This window comes from Oryx dammah, unplaced genomic scaffold (genome assembly GCF_014754425.2).
Source record: "Oryx dammah isolate SB20612 unplaced genomic scaffold, SCBI_Odam_1.1 HiC_scaffold_16, whole genome shotgun sequence".
NCBI classification, from domain to species: Eukaryota; Metazoa; Chordata; class Mammalia; order Artiodactyla; family Bovidae; genus Oryx; species Oryx dammah.
Genome location: NW_024070200.1, coordinates 24,647,929 through 24,668,343, shown reverse-complemented (window position 1 = coordinate 24,668,343; position 20,415 = coordinate 24,647,929). Strand labels below are relative to the sequence as shown.

Below are 20,415 nucleotides of genomic sequence, written 5' to 3'. Positions count from 1 at the left end.
TTCACTTTCTGCCATAAGGGTGGTGTCATCTGCATATCTGAGGTTATTGATATTTCTCCCGGCAGTCTTGATTCCACCTACTGCTTCCTCCAGCCCAGTGTTTCTCATGATGTACTCTGCATATAAGTTAAATAAAGAAAAGTTATGACCAACCTAGATAGTATATTCAAAAGCAGAGACATTACTTTGCCGACTAAGGTCCGTCTAGTCAAGGCTTTGGTTTTTCCTGTGGTCATGTATGGATTTGAGAGTTGGACTGTGAAGAAGGCTGAGCGCCGAAGAATTGATGCTTTTGAACTGTGGTGTGGGAGAAGACTCTTGAGAGTCCCTTGGACTGCAAGGAGATCCAACCAGTCCATTCTGAAGGAGATCAACCCTGGGATTTCTTTAGAAGGAATGATGTTAAGCTGAAACTCCAGTACTTTGGCCACCTCATGAGAAGAGTTGATTCATTGCAAAAGACTCTGATACTGGGAGGGCCTGGGGGCAGGAGGAGAAGGGGATGACCGAGGATGAGATGGCTGGATGGCATCACGGACTCGATGGATGTGAGTCTGAGTGAACTCCGGGAGATGGTGAACAGGGAGGCCTGGCATGCTGTGATCCACGGGGTCGCAAAGAGTCGGACACGACTGAGTGACTGAACTGAACTGAAGCAAGGTGACAATATACAACCTTGATGTAATCCTTTTCCTATTTGGAACCAGTCTGTTGTTCCATGTCCAGTTCTAACTGTTGCTTCCTGACCTGCATATAGGTTTCTCAAGAGGCAGGTCAGGTGGTCTGGTATTCCCATCTCTTTCAGAATTTTCCACCGTTTATTGTGATCCACACAGTCAAAAACTTTGGCATAGTCAATAAAGCAGAAATAGATGTTTTTCTGGAACTCTCTTCCTTTTTCCATGATCCAGCGAATGTTGGCAATTTGATCTCTGGTTCCTCTGCCTTTTCTAAAGCCAGCTTGAACATCTGTAAGTTCATGGTTTGTATTGCTGAAGCTTGGCTTGGAGAATTTTGAGCATTACTTTACTAGCGTGTGAGATGAGTGCAATTGTGCGGTAGTTTGAGCATTCATAGGAGTTGAATAAACAAACAGATGCTCCACAAGAGAAATTCTTTTTATGTTTAAAGTAACCAACAATACCTGCCTTTGCATTTTTTCAGGTCCAAATTCTCTCTGCTGGACAACAAGGTACAAAGTCTTAAGGATCTTGAAGTTGTCCAAAAGCCTTGAGCATGTTCAGTGTTTCATTTCTGAGAAAAACTTACCTTCCCCATAGCCATCTAAATCAGTCAGTGCACACGTTTCCTGGTTTGTCTGTTTGGTCCTCCCAGCATCCATTTCCTCAGCTTTGGTCTCAATTCCCAGTTTGCCTCCAGAGAGCCCACCCACTCTGGGTTCCCAACTGCACAGAAGTTCACTCCACTGCCCAGCCCTACAGTGTGTATCCCACCTCAAGGCAATTAGCCTGGCACATTCTCTTAGGCTCATGGGAAAGAGAAGCTTTCTCTTATCCTCCCCAAGACTGAGTCAGAAAGATGGGAAGCTGAAGATTCCAGAGACAGTTACACAGAGACTTAGGAGGGGCGAGCACAGAGCAGAACCAGAGGGGCATCCTGAAAGCATCACCTGAGTCCTGACTCAGGTCTCACCCGAAGCAGCTTGACCTGTGGCCTTCTCAGTGACAAAAGCCAATGAATTATTTTGCTTTGTTTATTTTAAGCTAGTTTGTTTGGGGCCTGTGGTCATTCACAATAAGAAGATTCCTAACTGGTTTATCTTCCACCAAGCAAGTATGAGTGAGGACATTGGTCTGACTTCTCCACCTTCATTAAAATATTGATAGGTGCATCTAAGGCACACAGAGATGCTTTACTCCAGAGACTGAATGATCAGCATCCTGACACTCCTGGAAGAGTTCAACTGTGATATTATCTAGAGGTCCCCTTAGTTATCTGATATGTGAAAAGCAACCATCCTCAGGAGGTCTGAAATGAACTATATCAAAAGTGTCACAAATGTAGAGTAAAATGGTTGAAAACTGTGATCTAAAAGGATATATCCCGTTATCTTGGGGCCTCTTCCCTCTCCACCTCTCTTCTCTTCCTCCTCTAGGCCCTTGGTCTTCTCCTACTTGGTCTGTCCCACTCTCCTGAGGGCAGAGTGTGGTGGGATCTTACTAGGCTTCACTGCAGTAGCCTTTTCCCCCCAGAATAGAGCAACCTTGGAAAATCAGCTCTTCTATTGTTTACACGGACTGTCTCATGGAATAACTTCAACGCATTATTATGTTCCTGAATATTCTGTGGTTTCCTCTATTTCACTGAAAGTCTCCTCCTCCTGGGGAGGGATAAGCTAAAAGAGGAAATCCTGCAGTGCCTCTTAACAACAAGCAGCTGGGCCTTTACTCTTTGAGAAATGAGACCAGCTCCTCCCACTGAGGAGAAGCCCTTCTCCAAGCCTGCTGTGCACACAGCCCAACCTACCCGAGAGCCACTGACAGGAACCCTACCTAGGTCAATTGACCCCAGAGGCACTCGAGGGTCATGGAGGGCCTCTTCCTCTCTCACCAAAACAGAGTGTTAGGGTGCTCCTGGACCAGGAGGATGCTCTGGCTCCAAGTCAAACAAAGGTCACATCTTCCGGGCGCAGGCAGCCACAGTAGTCAAGGTCTAAGTGGGAGAGGAGGGAGGTTCTTACCTACTATTTCCTGCACCCAACTCCCTCTGCAGGGCCCCTTACTACACACCTCTTCTGCCTGGATGATAACAATCTGCTTTTCACCCTGCTCCGCTATTCCTGAGCCACGCAGCAGAGACTCTGGAAACAAAATCCAAAGCATGGGTGGGGGGTGTGGAGGAGGGTGTGTCTGTCCCTGTGTGTGTAGAGGATGGGGGTGAGGAAGAGAAAGACAGGATGGCTTGGGACAGGGGTGGGGAGGGGATTTTAGAAATTAGTTCACAGGATTATGTGGTTGTTTTTCCTTAGTCACTAAATCATAGTCAACTCTTTGCAACCACAGGGACTGTAGCCTTTCAGGCTCCTCTGTCCACAGGATTTCCCAGGCAAGAATACGAAAGTGGGTTGCCATTTCCTTCTCTGAGGAATCAGCCCGACCCAGGGATCGAACCCTCATCTCCTGAATTGGCAGGCAGATTCTTTACCACTGAGCCACCAGGGAAGTCCTCACATGATTATGAAGTGAAGTGAAGTCAATCATGTCCGACTCTTTGCGACCCCATGGACTGTAGCCTATCAGGCTCCTCCGTCTGTGGGATTTTTCAGGCAAGAGTGCTGGAGTGGATTGCCATTTCCTTCTCCAGGGGATCTTCCCGACCCAGGAATCAAACCGGGGTCTGCCGCATTGCAGGCAGACACTTTACCATCTGAGACATCAGGGAAGCCCCAGCTTGTCCCCTATTTCAATTTGCCAGTCCCAATAATCATGTGTGATCATATAATCACATGATTATAGGAAGTGGCAAATTCAAATAGGGGACAAGCTGGCAACTCCAGCAAGAAGTTGATGGAATTGTAAGTAAGGTGGAAGTCCTCTTCAAGGGACCTGAGTCTTTTCTCTTAAGGCTTTCAGTTGATCAGATATGACACCCACCGTATTATGAAGAGTCATCTACTTTACTCAAAATCTGCCAATTTAAACATTAATCAGAGCTTTCAAAAATGCCTTCATAGGGACTTCCCTAATGGTCCAGTGGCCAAGACTCCATGCTTCCAATGCACAGAGCCCAGGTTCAATCCCTGGTTAGGGAACTAGATCCCACATGCTGCAACTAAGACCTCTCATGCTGCAAATAAAAGATTCCACATGACAGAACAAAGACCCACCTGGCACAGCCAAATAAATATGTTTTAAATGCCTTCATAGCAGCATCTAGACCGGTACATGACCAAACAACTAAGCACCAGAGCACAGCCCAGCTGACACAAAATGAACCATCACAACCTGGGTGGGGGAGGCTGGTGGCCACAGAACCTCTAAGTGAGAGAAAAGAGTGCATCCCCATGGGTGTACCCTCCCCAGTGGAAACCCTGAAGTTCTTCAAAAAGCAGTTTAGAAAAAGGAGGGGGAGGGGCAAAGAGTGGGAGCTCCACAGCAGTAATTGTCTAGAAGGGCCAAGCCCCACAGTCAATATTATTCTGAGCCCAACACCCATCTTCTTAAGCCACTGGATAAATTCTTCATCCTCTTTAGGTTTAGGCAATTCAGTTTAGTATCATATAAATTGCTCACGAGAGACAAAAAATTATTTCAAAGAAATCTAAAACTTCACACATACATCACTTCAATTCATAATATTATTCTCAGTTATATTGACAATATAGTAATGTTAGTATTGCAATTTTGCAACTGTTTTAAGTGTAGAACAAAGCAAATAAAACTTATTGATGTTATTAGAAACCAAGATTTTTAGCATAAAAGAGATGCACATATAAAATAAAAACAGAGTTAACAGGAAAAAAATCCTGCAATGTTGAATTGGAATTGTCAATTCAAATGCATGATTATTTTCTTTAGTGAATTTTCTACCTTTGCTCACTAAAGGGAACTAAAAACAATGACTTCCCAGTATCAGTGAGCACCACTAGCATGCAGACCTTGGTTTTTAAATACTATTCCTTATTCAAAAGCATGAGGGCTCCTCAGAGAGATGGCAGATTCCAGGGCTTGGTCAGAGAACATACAAAATGAGCCCAGGACATATTCTGCCAGAAAGCACCAAGACCAATGGGGTTATAACCAAAGAAAACACTGTCCGACAGTACTGAATAAAGTTGAGCATACTCTATGAACAAGCAGTTCCACTGTTAGGTATATGTTCCCCGCTTCCAAAAACAAAAAAAGCAAACAAAACTCAATAATATGTTCACCCAAAGACAAATATCAGAATGTCCATAGCAGCACTGTGTTAATAGAACACGGAATCAGCCTAAATGCCCACCAACATTAGAATGGATAAATAAATTGCAGGAGGGATGAAAAAGAATTACAACTACACACATCATAGATGAATCTCATGAACATGATGATGAACAAAGAAGCCAGACACATAAAAACACTGCATGTTCTATGATCCTATTTATACAAAGTTCCCAAACAGGCAAACTGATCGACAAGTTTAAAAGTAAGACTGTTAGTGGTTACTCTTGTGGGGAAAGACAGGAAGAGGGTGTGATGGAGGCTCCTGGGGTAATTTCATTGTTCTGTTTCTTGATCTGGGAACTGGTTACACAGGTGTTTGCTCTGGGAAATTTTTGAACTGTAGACTCAATCTTCTGTATATTTCTCTATGTAATTGAATTAAATTTTTTTACTTAAAAAAAAGCCAGCTTGAAGGGGCTCCCACAGGCCAAATTTAGTATAATTTGAATATCAAAAAGGATAATGATTGTAGCTGGTTAGTTAATAAAAATACATGTGTCCAGGGGGTGGTAAGAGGATAAACAAGACAGATCTTCTCAACAAAAGAAAGTCAAATAAATGTCCGTGTGCTCGTCACACAGTGAGGCCAAACATACCAAAACTTCGGAGTCTGGAACAGAAAAAGGCATATTGTAGGGCCCTGCAAGGAGATGGGTGGTGGCCCAAAAACTTTCAGCAGAGCCCTTCTCTAGGAAAGGTGATAGAGGGGTGTGGTTAGCTGTTGCAAACTTCTTGGTATCAGAGCCTTTGTTCTGGAGGTCAGGTCAGGGTCAGGGAATAATGTTCCTGTAAATCTCTACCAAACAAATGTTATTCCCTGTCTGACAAGAAGGCCAAGGTCCCGAAGGTCCTTCTGAGGTCCAGGTCCTGGCTGAGGAGGCAGATCTCAGTTGGCGGCTCCCTCAGGGCCAGGTCCCCAGACCCTGCACAACTGTCATCACTGAGGTAGCAAAGCGCCAGGACGCAACCAGCCCTCAGGTTCCTCAGGCTGCCCAAACGGTGGGGGCCAGGGCCCACAGACTGTCCTATGCGGACTGCCACTGCCATTAGGTCAGCGGTGGGCATGGGGAAGAGGTTCACCACCGCCTCAAGGCCTGGGCCAAGGCCAGGGGGTGGCCCTAGCGAGGGCTCTGGAGCCCTGCAGGACACAGCCCCCAGCCTATTCCCTGGGCCCCCACGGCACACCTGCTGGCCCGAGGCCAGGCAAGCTGGAGAGACGGATCCACCTCTCACCTCACTCTCTGCCTGACGACCCCTCCTCGACAGCTGGTTGCTTGTGGGCGGGGCTCACTGCTGTGCTAACCAATGACTGAGCAGGACCACTAAAAGGTCTCTCTTTGACAGTTGGTTGCTTGAGGGTGGGGCCCACTGCAGTGTTGACCAATCACTGAGCAGGGCCCCCACAGGTCCAATGGTAACCAGAGTTGGATGCGGCATAGTGGCACTGCAGCAAGGGCTGCAGACTTAGGGCTGCACTCAGCCATACTCTGTTACAGAAGGAAAGACAAGATTAGATCACCATTTATACTCACCCTCCACATAATACTTGACAGAGGTAACAATCACCAGTGGAAGCTAAAACCGTTGGATTAAAACTTGTTAGCAGCACCAAGGTATCATCTCAGAGACCGCTTACCTCTGGGAACAGGAGCACTTGTACATTTGTGATAAAGAGGTGATGGAGAGGTCTAGTGTGACCACCTTAATCCAGTGATTGAAACTGGCATCACAAATAATGGAATAGTGTGACATTGTGTGCCTCCTGATAGGATGCAAATTAAACAAAAAATAATAATAATCTAAAGCAGTGGGTCTTCCTGGCTGCATTAAAATCACCTGAGCAGATTTCAAAACTCCCAAAGCCTAGGCCACGCCGCCAGACCAACTATATCAGAATCTCTGGGGTGGACCCCCATGTATCAGTATTTTTTAAAGCTTCCAAGGTGATTGCAACATGCAAAGTATTCCAGACAAAAAATCTATAGCCTAACTTCAATATATAGGATACACAGGATAGAGCAGCAGTTCTTAGTGCTGACTACTTATCAGAATCACCTAAAGAATTTTGAAACCAGGGTCACCTGAGCTTCAACTCCGGAGATTCTAATTTGATTGGTTTACAGTGGAACACAGACATTGGCATTCTCTTTTCCAGGCTTTAAATTTGATTTAAATAATTCCCATGAGGACAGAGTGGGCCAATGAATCCCCCTTCCTTGCACTGCCAATTAATCAAGACAGGTGGTTCCAATGTGCAGCCAGGGCAGAGAATTACCGGGACAGAGGAAAAACTGAACATCATGAGGAAACAGAAATCTAGAATGTGGGACATTCGTACAATCACTAGCCTAGGTTCTTCAGAAGGTCAATGTCATGGGAGAAAAAAAAAAAAAGGGAGAGGAACTATTCTAAGTTAAAATAAGTAACAACCATTAAAAGAAAGGTAATTGATTTTTTTAAAAGCTGTAGATGGGGAGGGATTTAAACATTAAGTTGATTTTATTTTTTCTTCTTCATTAAGTTGATTTTAGATGGCTTTCTTAGCAGGTATAATGACATTGTGGGTCTGAAAACAAATATCTGTGTTCTTAAGTGATGTATGTTAAATATTGAGAAGTGATGTGTCATAATGTGTATGCACGTATGCATGCTCAGTCGCTTCAGTCCTGTCCGAGTTTTTGTGACTCCATGGACTGTAGCCCAGCAGGCGCCTCTGTCCATGGAATTTTCCAGGCAAGAATACTGGAGTGGGTTGCCATTTCCTTCTCCAGGGGATCTTCCCACCTCAGGGATCAAAACCCAGGTCTCTTATATCGCCTGCATTGCATGTGGATTCTTTACTCACTGAGCCACCTGAAAATTCCATCATAATGTGTATATAACTTTAGCTTCTTTGTACTAATGTTGGACTGCACCCTGCAGGCCTGTAACCCTTGTAACTGTCCAGCTGGGAGACCACAGAAAATGCCTAGAGACAGTGACAGAGACACCAATGACTTGTTGGATAGCTAATCTTGCAAATTGGAAGCTAAAAGTCCTGGAGAAACACTCCACCATGGGCAGAAGGCAGGACACAGCAGAAATCTCCTCTACTTGAGGAATAAGAAGGCTACCATTTACAGGGGGAACTGACATAACTAACATCAGGTTAGCTCATCAGTCACCAGGGAAACCAGCGGCTGGGGCAGGGGGCAATCACATAGGTAGTTACTCAATAAGCCCTAAGATCAAGAGGATTGGGAAGGAACCCGCCTGCCAATGCAGGAGACATAAGAGACAGGGGTTTGATCCCTGGGTCAGGAAGATTCTCCTGGAGGAGGAAATGGCAACCCACTCCAGTATTCTTGCCTGGAGAATTCCATGGACAAAGGAGCAAAGAGTCCATATGGTCGCAAAGAGTCAGAAACAACTGAAAAGACTTATCACATACGCACTTGAGTAGGGTGTAGGTGAAGCAGGGACTGGTTGAACAGGGGATGAACAGAGAGCAAGAGAACAGCCATCTTGAGTGGCCTGATCATATAGCTAATCTCTCAGTTTTCCTGAATGTTTGAAATAGTTGATATAAGAAAATGTTGAGGAAATAGGAAATTTGTTACTGTTCCTCACACTGTGGTGTGCAGGATCTCAATTCCCCGACCAGAGATAGAACCTATACCCCCTGCAGGGGAAGCATGAGTCTTACACTCAGCTGCCAGGGAAGTCCCAATTTTTTAAAATAGAGATTAAAAAAAAAAACAAACCTACTCAGCAGTCCTTGCAACTTCCATCTGTATTAGTTCTCTCTTGAGAATTCTCCAGTAAAATCCACTCACAACTCAACCTTACACAACCAACCTCACACCCCACCCAACAATCAAAGCTGTATATCTCAAACTTTGACCACTCCATTTCTCCTATTTAATCGGAGTTATCTGGGAAATATCTCTTACTCAAATGAGCTTGAAAAATGCTGGGTTATACCAGGTTTCCTTGCTACCCGATGTCTCATAAATCTTAATAGATTAACCTGCATTGGCCATTGGGGTCAGGGAAGAACTCTTGCATGGTAAAACATCAATTCTTAACCCTATTTTGTTTCCAGCCCTTTATGGACAACAGACACTTTTTGTTCCAAAAGATCTTGTAGATGAAATGTCCTGCAAGTATTTAGGGAAACACTAGCATGAGACAACTTCCCTCTCATTTTACAACTCCTCAATCTTTGATTAACCAAAGAGCCCCTGGACTTCCAAATGGATCCTAATGGCACACTGGCAAACAGATGAAGAGTTATCTCCCAACAACTGCAATTTCCTATTCACCTAAATACTAAATTTTTTTTAGGAACCTATTTTCTCAAATATTTATGACTGTTTTTCTGTGATTTCTATGCAAGCTTTGCTTCAAATGCACTCAAGATGTCTGTTTTAAAATATGAGTTCCTCTCTCTCCTACACTGCTGGTGGGAATTTAAGTTCGCACAGCCACAACAGAAAACAGTATGGAGGTTCCTCAGAAAACTGAAGGTAGAATTACCATATGATCCAACAGTCCCACTCCTGGGCATAGACTTGGACAAAATTACAATTCAAAAAGATACATGCAGGAATTCCCTGATGGTCCAGTGTTTAGGACTATGTGCACTTACTGCCAAAGGCCTGGGTTTAATCCATGTCAGGGAACTAAGATCTCACAAGCCATGTGGCATGACCAAAAAAAAATACATGCACCCCTATGTTCATAACAGCACTATTCACAATAGTCAAGACATGAAAGCAACCTAAATGTCCATCAACAGATGAACGGATTAAGAAGAGGTGGTACATGGGACTTCCCTGGTGGTCCAGTGACTGAGACTCCAAGCTCCCAATGCAGGGTTTTGTCCAGGTTTTGCCCAGATTTTATCCCTGATAAAGGAACTAGATCCCACATGCTGCAATGAAGAGTTCTCATGCCGCTAAAGATGCCAGGTACTGCCATAAACAAAGACCCCGTGTGCCACAACTAAGACCCATACAACCTAATAAATAAATAAACGTTTTAAAAAGAAGATGTGGTACATATATACAATGGAAAACTACTCAGCCATAAAAAAGAACAAAATAATGCATTTGCAGCAACATGGATACAACTAAATAATATCATACCAAGTGAAGTAAGTCAGAAAGATAAAGACAAATACCACATGGCATCACTTATAAGTGGAACCTAAAATGTGGCACAAATGAACCTCTCTACAAAACAGAAACAGACTCACAAATACAGAGAACATATTTGTGGTTGCCAAGGGGGAAAGGGGCAGAAGAGGGATGGATTGGGAGTCTGGGGTTAGCAGATGCAAACTATTACATTTAGAATGGATTGAAAACAAGGTCCTACTGTGTAACACAGGAGACTATATCCATCTCCTTGTACAGACCATAATGGAAAAGAATATTTTAAAAAGAATGTATATATGTGTATAACTGAGTCACTTTGCTATACAGCAAAAAAAAATCAGTACATTATAAATCAATTATACTTTAATGTAAAAAATTTAATATATAAATAAATTATGAGTTCCTAAAAGACCACCCCATATGTCTTCTTCCATTCTACATCCAGGATATCACCAACCACCACAAACATATCTGTTGATACCCAAACAGCAAGAAAGAAATGGATAAGGATGCTTGTCCAGGGTGCCCCCACCATCCCAGTCTCCATGCAATGGTGGTACCCCAGTATTCCCCCCATGACCCTCTCAAGGTGTGTGTTATGATCACAGTTAAGGTTTCTAAGAGTCAGAGAGCCTACGAGGCTTGTGTGTGTGTGCACTCAGTCATGTCCAACTCTTTGTGGCCCCATGGACTGTAGCCCATGCGTGTGTGTGTGTGTGTGTGTGTGCATTCAGTCATGTACAGCTTTTTGTGACCCCATGAACTGTAGCCCACCAGGCTTCTCTGTTCATGGGATTCTCCAGGCAAGAGTACTGGAGTGGGCTCCCATGCCCTCCTCCAGGGGATCTTCCCAACCCAGGGACTGAACCTGCATCTCTTGCATTAACCACTACAGCACCTGGGAAGCTCCTGGTCATAGCCAAGGGAGTGGAGAAGCAGCTTGGCTGGGATCTGAGCCTCAGAGCTGCTCTCACAACAGTCACCACTGTGCTTCCTGAAACTTCAGCTTTAATCCTCTTCTCCAGCTCCTGCTTTGTCACACACAGTGCCGGGAATTTCAGTTCTTCCAAGAGAAGCAGACTCAAGTGGCAACCTGTGCCTTTACGTGGCCCAAGGAAGCTGGCAAGTGCAAGTGCAGATTCATCAGAGGAGTAATGCTTTGACTAAGCCAAATTGGTCAGCCCTGTGGTGTATCCAACCTTAAAAATTAGCCTTAAGCTAATGAAGGACTGATGACAAGTGTGAAGATGAAGGTGCTTATGGAGCCACCACCCAGAACTACTCAAAACTGCCTGGCCAGGGCTCAACCTGAAGTCTTTCAAACCTTGAGGGTACCTGAAGCCCTCCTTGAACTCAGAAGAACAGCCTGGCAACTCCCCATTCACTCCCCTCCCTGCAAAACACAGAAGCACTTCCAAGAAAGGCATATGAACTCCATTCTACAATAGCCAAATTAAGACTAAAAACTGACCTTAAAGAGATGAGAACTCACTCTCAGTAGATCTCAGACTGGTATGGACTTTTCCATGGTCAAGGGTAGGAATGGCTCATAATATTTCCCCACTTGTTCAGGGGAAAGGAAGACCTCATACCACTCTGCAACTCTAGAGCCTACACCAAAGCCCCAGACTCTTTGACTGAAATCAAAGGCCAGTTAGTTACTGGAGGCCCACATCTGCCACCTGCCCAGAGTTGACAGTCAGGAGTTCCAGAAAAACATCTATTTCTGCTTTATTGACTATGCCAAAGCCTTTGACTGTGTGGATCACAATAAACTGCAGAAAATTCTGAGAGAGATGGGAATACCAGACCACCTGACCTGCCTCTTGAGAAATCTGTATGTAGGCCAGGAAGCAACAATTAGAACTGCACATGGAACAACAGACTGGTTCCAAATAGGAAAAGGAGTACGTCAAGGCTGTATATTGTCACCCTGCTTATTTAACTTATATGCAGAGTACATCATGAGAAACGCTGGGCTGGAGGAAGCAGAAGCTGGAATCAAGATTGCCAAGAGAAATATCAATAACCTCAGATATGCAGATGACACCACCCTTATGGCAAAAAGTGAAGAGGAACTAAAAAGCCTCTTGATGAAAGTGAAAGAGGAAAGTGAAAAAGTTGGCTTAAAGCTCAACATTCAGAAAACGAAAATCATGGCATCCGGTCCCATCACTTCATGGGAAATAGATGGGGGAACAGTGGAAACACTGTCAGACTTTATTTTGGGGGGGGCTCCAAAATCACTGCAGATGGTGACTGCAGCCATGAAATTAAAAGATGCTTACTCCTTGGAAGAAAAGTTATGACCAACCTAGATAGCATATTCAAAAGCAGAGACATTACTTTGCCGACTAAGGTCCATATAGTCAAGGCTATGGTTTTTCCAGTGGTCATGTATGGATGTGAGAGTTGGACTGTGAAGAAGGCTGAGCACTGAAGAATTGATGCTTTTGAACTGTGGTGTTGGAGAAGACTCTTGAGAGTCCCTTGGACTGCAAGGAGATCCAACCAGTCCATTCTGAAGGAGATCAACCCTGGGATTTCTTTGGAAGGAATGACGCTAAAGCTGAAACTCCAATACTTCGGCCACCTCATGCGAAGAGTTGACTCATTGGAAAAGACTCTGATGATGGGAGGGATTGGGCAGGAGGAGAAGGGGACGACAGAGGGTGAGATGGCTGGATGGCATCACTGACTCAATGGACATGAGTCTGAGTGAACTCCGGGAGATGGTGATGGACAGCGAGGCCTGGTGTGCTACAGTTCATGGAGTCGCAAAGAGTCAGACATGACTGAGAGACTGAACTGAACAGAACTGAACCCAAAATTTGAATCAGCCTGTGATTCAGATACATAAAGTCATGGAATGATGAAACAGTGAAATCTGAAGTTCAACTCCAGGCCATGCAAAACTAGTTCCTCAGCTTACATCATTGCTTTGTTCATGTCCTATTGAGATGATGGACATTGGCATCTGTTTTAAGAAATACTTATAAGCAATGTAAATTCCTGCTGTTCAGAAAGCATTTCCCAACCACCTGCTCTGTACCTGCTCTGTGCTGTGTGACATCCATTATCCCAGTGCTTTAGAGACAGTTGTGTCCAAATATCATGGTAGTCTTCCCTCCCCAAGAAGCTTCCCCAAATGATAGGCAGATTCTTATTATAAATTAAGTTGAAAGAGGTTCTGAACCCTGAGACATCAAATGGAAGGGCTTTACAGCAAAGTCTCAGAATATAAAACTAATCTCAACCACATCCTGTCTAGTCTTTCATGGGATGGAAATGCCTAACATGTTGGTTGGGCTCTCCTGGTAACTATTTATCAAAGGAAAGAAAATTCTGGAACATGATAAATGGCCAAAGGCTCTCTCAGCCTGTCCTCCTAGACTCTTCAGGGGCTCTGCCCACCTGCTGAGAACACAGAGGTAGATAAGATAATACCAGTCTGCAAAGAACTCGTCATCTACAGATGAGTGACAACCTGCTTTTAATTAAACAGACCATGATCATGACCACAGCAGAGACGCTTCACAGTGGTGTGCGTCTGCACAGAGGGTACCATACATTCCATCTCTACGGTGGGCAAAGTTACTCAAAGCAGTTCCTGGGCTATTTACCACTGGAAATGTTGGGAAAGTGAAGGGAAGTGTGTACTGGGCAGAGAAAATCATGTCATCAAATGTACCGGCAAGTAAAAGTGACCAGTGTGTGTGGGTGGGGGCAAATTAAACTAACTTTACCAACATTGTTCATAAAATAAAAATGGCTGAAATCATTTATGCCCAACACTATTGGACATCATCTCTTGAAAAACTCCCAAGAACTCCATAAAAGAGGTACCACAGTTATGCCAATTTTACAGATCAGAAAACTGAAGCTCAGAGAAGTTCAGTAACTTACTCAAAATCACACAACTAGGAAGCGGAGGAGCTGGGATGTAAATTTCTTTAGTCCAAAGTCTATGTCTAATCATTTATGTTCAACACCGTTAGATACAGCAAGTAACAGCTCTGTTGTGTTCTGATCACGAGGAACAAAAAAAGGCTTTTATTTGGGTTTCAGAGCTACCACATTCTCACCAATCTTTTATATTCCTCACAGAACACAACATGTTACTAGACACCACTGCTTATCATTCATCTTGATTTGTAAGAAACATATAAGATAGTATCATACTGAAGTCCCGCTAATAAAAGAAAAATGAGAGAAAGAGACAGAAGGCAAGAGATTTGATCGATGGCTTGGTATGTCTGTCAGTCTGTACATCTGTATCTCTTTCTTTCTTCTTCTCTTCTCTCTCTCCCTCTCTCATTCTTTGTGTATCTTAATATGTCTCTCTTTCCACCTAGCTCCTCTTTCCACCTTTCAGTCTATCACTATCTTCGTCTCTCTGCCTGTGTGTGTGTGTTACTCTCTCTCCCCCTCACTCTTTCTCCTCTCCCCCAGCCCCTTCCAGAGTGGCACAACACTTCCTAGATCTCGAACAGACCAGTAACCTGGAATTGATTCGATATCATAAAACAGTCCCACAGGAAGCCTGGAGTCCCGAGGAACATCAAGTTAACCATGAAAGGGCCAGTGAGAGTAGCAGTAAATGATGAGAACTCATGAAGCAGACAGACTTAAACCCCTACAAGCTACACAACCTAGGGCAAGTTTTAAACCTATTTGAACCTCAGATTCCTTACCTGTGAAATGGGTAATGTTGTAACCATCACATACTGCTATTGCAAGGATTAAATGCAATAATGGATATAAAGTTCTTAATATAGAGTCTGATCCATGTTAAGTAACTAACAACAATGCCAGTTGCTACTGTTACTATTATTGTTCACAGGGTCTTATTTGCCTTTAGACTCTCAGAATCTAGCATAGCACTTGGCACACAAATGGAGTTCAACATCTACTCAGTGAAACAAGATAGAGATAAGCATACTGAGACATGCACAGAAAAACACAGGACAGAGAGTTACAGCCAGGTGGCTCAGAGGTTAAAGCGTCTTCCCGCAATGCGGGAGACCTGAATTTGATCCCTGGGTCGGGAAGATCCCCTGGAGAAAGAAATGGCAACCCACTCCAGTATTCTTGCCTGGAGAATCCCATGGATAGAGGAGCCTGGTGGGCTACAGTCCATGGGGTCGCAAAGAGTCGGACACGACTGAGCAAGCGACTTAACTTAAAGAGACAGAAAGAGAGACGGAGAGACAAAGACAGAGACATGAGGGAGGAAGGAAGAAAGAGGTGGACAGAGGCACAGTCTGACATGCCAATCAACCCCTGACCAACTCCCTTTCTTTCAGTCTAAATTACCCTTTAGCAGTATGGACCTAACATAATGTTTCCTTACTGGTTTCTCATAATTCAACATAGACAAACAAGGAAGTCACATTCTCCATCCCACAACCAGACTTCCCAGGACACAGAATGGGAGCTGAGCAATAGGGGGACTTGGTACACACACCCATCATGACACCACAGAAGCAGTGAGTGACTGGCTATATACCGGAGCAGAAGCAGGCTGTCCTGGCCGTCTCTGAGGCATTCCTGAAGGAGACTAGTCCAGGGGGTATTGAAAACACGACCTTGAACTCACTTGCCTGGACCCTTTAACTCAATGAGAAGGACATCCATTTCCCTCCCTGGCAGAGCTCCTAGGCAATGCCACAGGAACTTTTCTCCACAAATACAAAGGGCAAACTTTTATCCTCACATCAAAGGGAAAAACAAAACTTCCACGGTGGTGCTGCAGATAAAAATCCATCTGCTAATGAGGAGACATGGGTTCGATCCCTTCGAATCTTCGAATCTCAGAAGATTTCACATGCCGTGAAGCAACTAAGCCCATGCGCCGCAACTCCTGAGTCGGTGATCTAGAGCCAGCAGGCTGCAACTAAGGAAGCATGCACACCTTAGAGCCTGTGCTCCACAACAAGAGAAACTGCAGCAATGAGAAGCCTGTGCACCGCAACAAAGAGCAGCGCCTGCTCGCCACAACTAGAGAAAGCCCAAATGCGCCAAAGAAGGCCCAATGCAACAAAAAATAATTTTTTTAAAAAGGGCGAAACAACCCAGTTCTCCAAAGATATTTAACTCAGTTAGGAGGACACCAGCGTCCTCTCTTCGTTGTGTTGACCTACAGTACCGGCTGTAAATTGTGAGCTTTATAACACGTCATAGCACACTTTGATAAAACAAAGGTGAGTACGAATGAGATCGCTTTTGGAACAAGGCCATCTTTAGGGAACTAGTATTGAGCAAACAATTGTGGAGATGGTATTTTCCATTCATGTGATCCCAGAGGAAGACTGAATCATCAGGAAAGAGCTGAAGCCCATTGGAGTTCTATGCTTGAAATTTCTAAACTACTCTCCACCCTGCTCTCCTGTCCTGCTGAGGACATCTCTCAGCTTGCACAGGAAGAAAGGGGAAGTTTACAACCAAATATGAAGCTGACTTCAACCGTCTGGATGTGCTCTCTTGCCTCCAGTCAGCACGTCGGGTCAGTGCCCCTCTCACTCCCTGTGGACAGGTCCTGTGCCACCCCGTCGCCTCCCAGCCCCCTCCCTACTCCTTCTTACCACTTCTGAGCAGCATCACGCAGGCAGCTGCAGCAGCCGACTCAGGCCATCAACAGGGCTGCCACCACGTCACTCAGCACCAAACATCCCCCAGCTCTGCAGTTCCAGCTATTACAGAAATCTGGGGACTCTCCTCTGCCCTCCAAATAAAACCCACTTTGTCAGCCAAACCATACCTGTAAGGATCTGGAGGCTGGTCTGTAATGCACTACTGTGGACCCTGATAAGGTCTGTCTCCGATGGTGGGGGTAGGGGGGCCTCTTCTAGGACCTTCTCATTTCATTTCAGAATCATTCCTTAGGAAAAAAAAAAAAAGCAGCTTCCTAGGAGCAAAGAGTCACTCAGTCTGCCTCCTGACTACAGATCCCTGGCAGAAGGAATTACCAAAGCTAGTAAACTGATAGTGTAGAAGTACAGCTAATTTTAGAGATGGAGGGTGCTGATGGTTGCACAAGAATGCTCGTGTACTGATGCCACTGGCCCGTACACTTAAAAAGGGCTAAGATGATTATATGTATTTTACCACAATTTTTTCTTTTGGTTCCAAGGTTTGTTTGTTTCGATTTGTTGTTGCTTTGCTATATATTAGGTCCTCATTCATGATCCATCTTAAACATAGCAGTGCGTGCCGGTCAGTCCCAAACTCCCAGATTCTCCCTCCCCACCCCCCACCCCAGCCACCATTTTTCAAAGTGAAAAAAATTTAAAAATAAATTGAATGCAACATATTTTTTTTAACAAAGGAAATACCCCTAAGTCCCAAGTGGTCTAATGATCACTGATTTAGTATTATTCAATTTTCAACTGAAATATAGTTGCGATAAAATATTATAAAAGTTACAGGTATACAATAATGATTCACAACTTTTAAAGGCTATAGCTATAAAATATTGGCTAGATTCCCCATGTTGTACAATATATCCTAATGGCTTGTTTTATACATTATAGTTTGTATTTCTGAATCCCCATCCCTATATTGTCCCTTCCTCCTTCCCTCTCCCCACTGGTATCCACTAGATTGTTCCCTATATCTTGGAGTCTTTTTTGTTATATTCACTAGTTTCTGTTTCTTTTTTGCTATAGTCACTAGTTTGTCAAATTGTTTAGATCACATATAAGTGACACCACACAGTATTTGGGGCTTCCCAGGTGGTGCAGTGATAAAGTATCCCTCTGTCAATGCAAGAGATGCAAGAGACTGGCGTTTGGTCCCTGGGTCAGGAAGATCCCCTGGTGGGGGAAATGGCAACCCATTCCAGTATTCTTGCCTAGAAAATTCCATGAACAGAGGAGCCTGGTGGGCTATAGTCCATGGGGTCGCAAAAAGTTGGACACAATTAAGCACACACACACATACATACATACAGTATTTGTCTTTCTCTGTCTGACTCAAAGTATCATTATTTTTAAAGAGAATCTCGGTAGCACAGAAAGCTAACCAGTAGTGAGGGTCTGTGGAAATCAAAAGTAGGAAAATACGTGTTCCTATAATCAAAAATGCCCTGAAACTAAAAATCAACACACTCTGTCTGGTGTATGAGTATTTTCTATGAGTACGATTTTCCAAAGAATGTCACAAAGCTTTTCTTTCAGAAACCGGTTCTTCCACAATTGCAACTTGAAGAACATTCAGATCACAGGAGTGGCCTATAAGGGTTTCCAGTTCTAACAGTAACATGTTCAACAGGCTACTTTCATGGTACCTCTCTGAAAATGAAGACACAGTCCCCCATTACATACGTGGAAAATATTATTTGCATTGGCAGATGGTAAAGTTAAGGCTTGGAAAATCTAAAAGACTGAACTGAAATCATCCCATGAGAAGAGAACTTCAGATTCTAAATCCTGAACTCCAGGCTCAGAGGCCATACTTTTCCTGCCTTCTGGCTTGAGATCATTTAAGAAACAGAGGTCGCTCATTGTAAATTATTATAATAAACTTAAATAACTGTTCAGCCACATAAACACCTACTCTCTTGAAGCATGCCTATTAACTCACTCTTTGCCAGGAGACTCCAACACAAGAAGCCCCAGACTGGGGAAAAGCCCTGAATAAAGCTTACCTTCAGGAAAAGGAAAAGGCATGATTAATTGCTCACACTTGTCAGTTTCACCCACAAAGAGTACTGAGTGACCTGTAGAAGGTCTTAGGGGCAGGGCAGGGAACAGCTCCGGCACAGGTCAGGTTCTAACATGTCAGCTACAAGCTGCAGAGCACATTGGTCAGGAGCAATCATGGAGGCAGAAAGTCCAATGGCAAGCCCAAGAAAGAGAACAGATTACGACCATCTCTCAAGCAGTTATCCATAGAAAGAGTTTTTATCCTGATACCAAACCAAGATGGACCAAGAAAAGAGAGAGAAATGCAATGCGCACAGTTCCCTGCCATGCTACCTACAAAGGTGTGTGCATGGGCCCTGGATTTCACAACTTTCCTACAGTCTCTGCAGAAAAAAAACCATAAACCTCTTCCCACAAAGGCTAATAATTTCCTCTGAGCTCTGGTTTCCACCTTCCCCTCCTCTTCAAAGGCATGCGCCAGTTATTTATCATCTCTATTTCTTTCACCTTTCTCTTTGTATTGCCACATTTGTTTCACCACCATGATTCTAAAGTTTGTGGCTCAAAAGGCTCTTTCTTTGAGAAGCAGGTAAGTTCTGCATGTCATTCCTAAGGGGCTGATAGATTCTCAGGCTCAGTGAGCCCAGGAAAGAAAGCCCTGCTTTCTGTCTTTCCGAAGAGACGGAGGTCTCTTCCATCTCAGACCTTAGCTGCTCGTGGACACGTCTCCTTCCTTTCCAAGCAAGTTTCTAGCATACACACCTCTCCGCTCCCTATCTCTGATTCCCTCCTCTATCCACTGCCCTCACTCCACCAAAACTAATCCTGTGTGTGCTTAAGCGCTCAGTTGTGTCCGACTCTTTTACTACCCAATGGACTGTAGCCCGCCAGGCTCCTCTGTCCATGGGATTTCCCAGACAAGAATATTGGAGTGAATTGCCATTTCCAACTCCAGGGGATCTTCCTGACCTGGGGATTGGATCCACATCTTCTGTGTCTCCTGCATTGCAGGAGGATTCTCTACTGCTGAGCCATAAGAAAGGCCAATCCTGTTAAAGTTACCACTGACATTTCAAATGCCATGCTCAGGGGGTACACTTTTCTCTCTCATTTGACTTCCCGCTGTATCTCACAGTGACCTATCCCCAGTAGACTAAAACTTCCTCAAATATCTTGATGTCACAGCAATAAAGCCTTCAGAGAGTCTGATAAACAATCTTTCCTTCCCTAGGAAATGTTCAAACCACTCTCCTGGGCCCCAGGTCCCATGTTTTTGTATGTACATGCCTCCACCTCCCCACCTTCCCCACTGTGGTCAATCAGCCCAGAGATGGGCCTCATGAAGCACTACCTATCAGTGATTTCCCCAAGAATTTTTCATTAGAGAGGGAAAACAAAAAATTCCTTGGATCTCCCACAATGTTTGGTAACACATTTCAATTACATGCTCATACAAACATGCCTGACTCCCTTATATCTTTAAAACACATTTCCAATTTTCTCCCACCAGTTTGCACTAGGCTTCTGTCACCTGTCACCCCAAAAGGGTCCTAACCAATCTAAACATTCTCTTATCTCTAATTCACCTCCCCAGTCTCTGGCTGCTCCTTTCAGTCTTCTCAGCAGGCAACTCTCTCTGTGTCCATCCCTCAAATATGGCCTTATCTATCACAATTCTAGGGGACA

At 44.2% G+C, this 20,415-nt stretch overlaps 1 long non-coding RNA gene and 1 other non-coding gene across 2 annotated transcripts in view; one reads left to right on the top strand and one right to left on the bottom strand.

Moving 5' to 3' along the window:
- LOC120875101 overlaps positions 1 to 17,828 on the bottom strand; it is a 271,110-nt gene extending 253,282 nt beyond the window's left edge. The window contains exon 1 of the long non-coding RNA XR_005723813.1: positions 16,669 to 17,828. This is a non-coding gene — a long non-coding RNA (uncharacterized LOC120875101). The remainder of the gene's footprint in view (positions 1 to 16,668) is intronic.
- On the top strand, positions 3,700 to 3,772 carry TRNAW-CCA. The gene has a single exon. It is a non-coding gene; the product is annotated as a tRNA-Trp (tRNA).
- Positions 17,829 to 20,415: the final 2,587 nt, after the last annotated feature.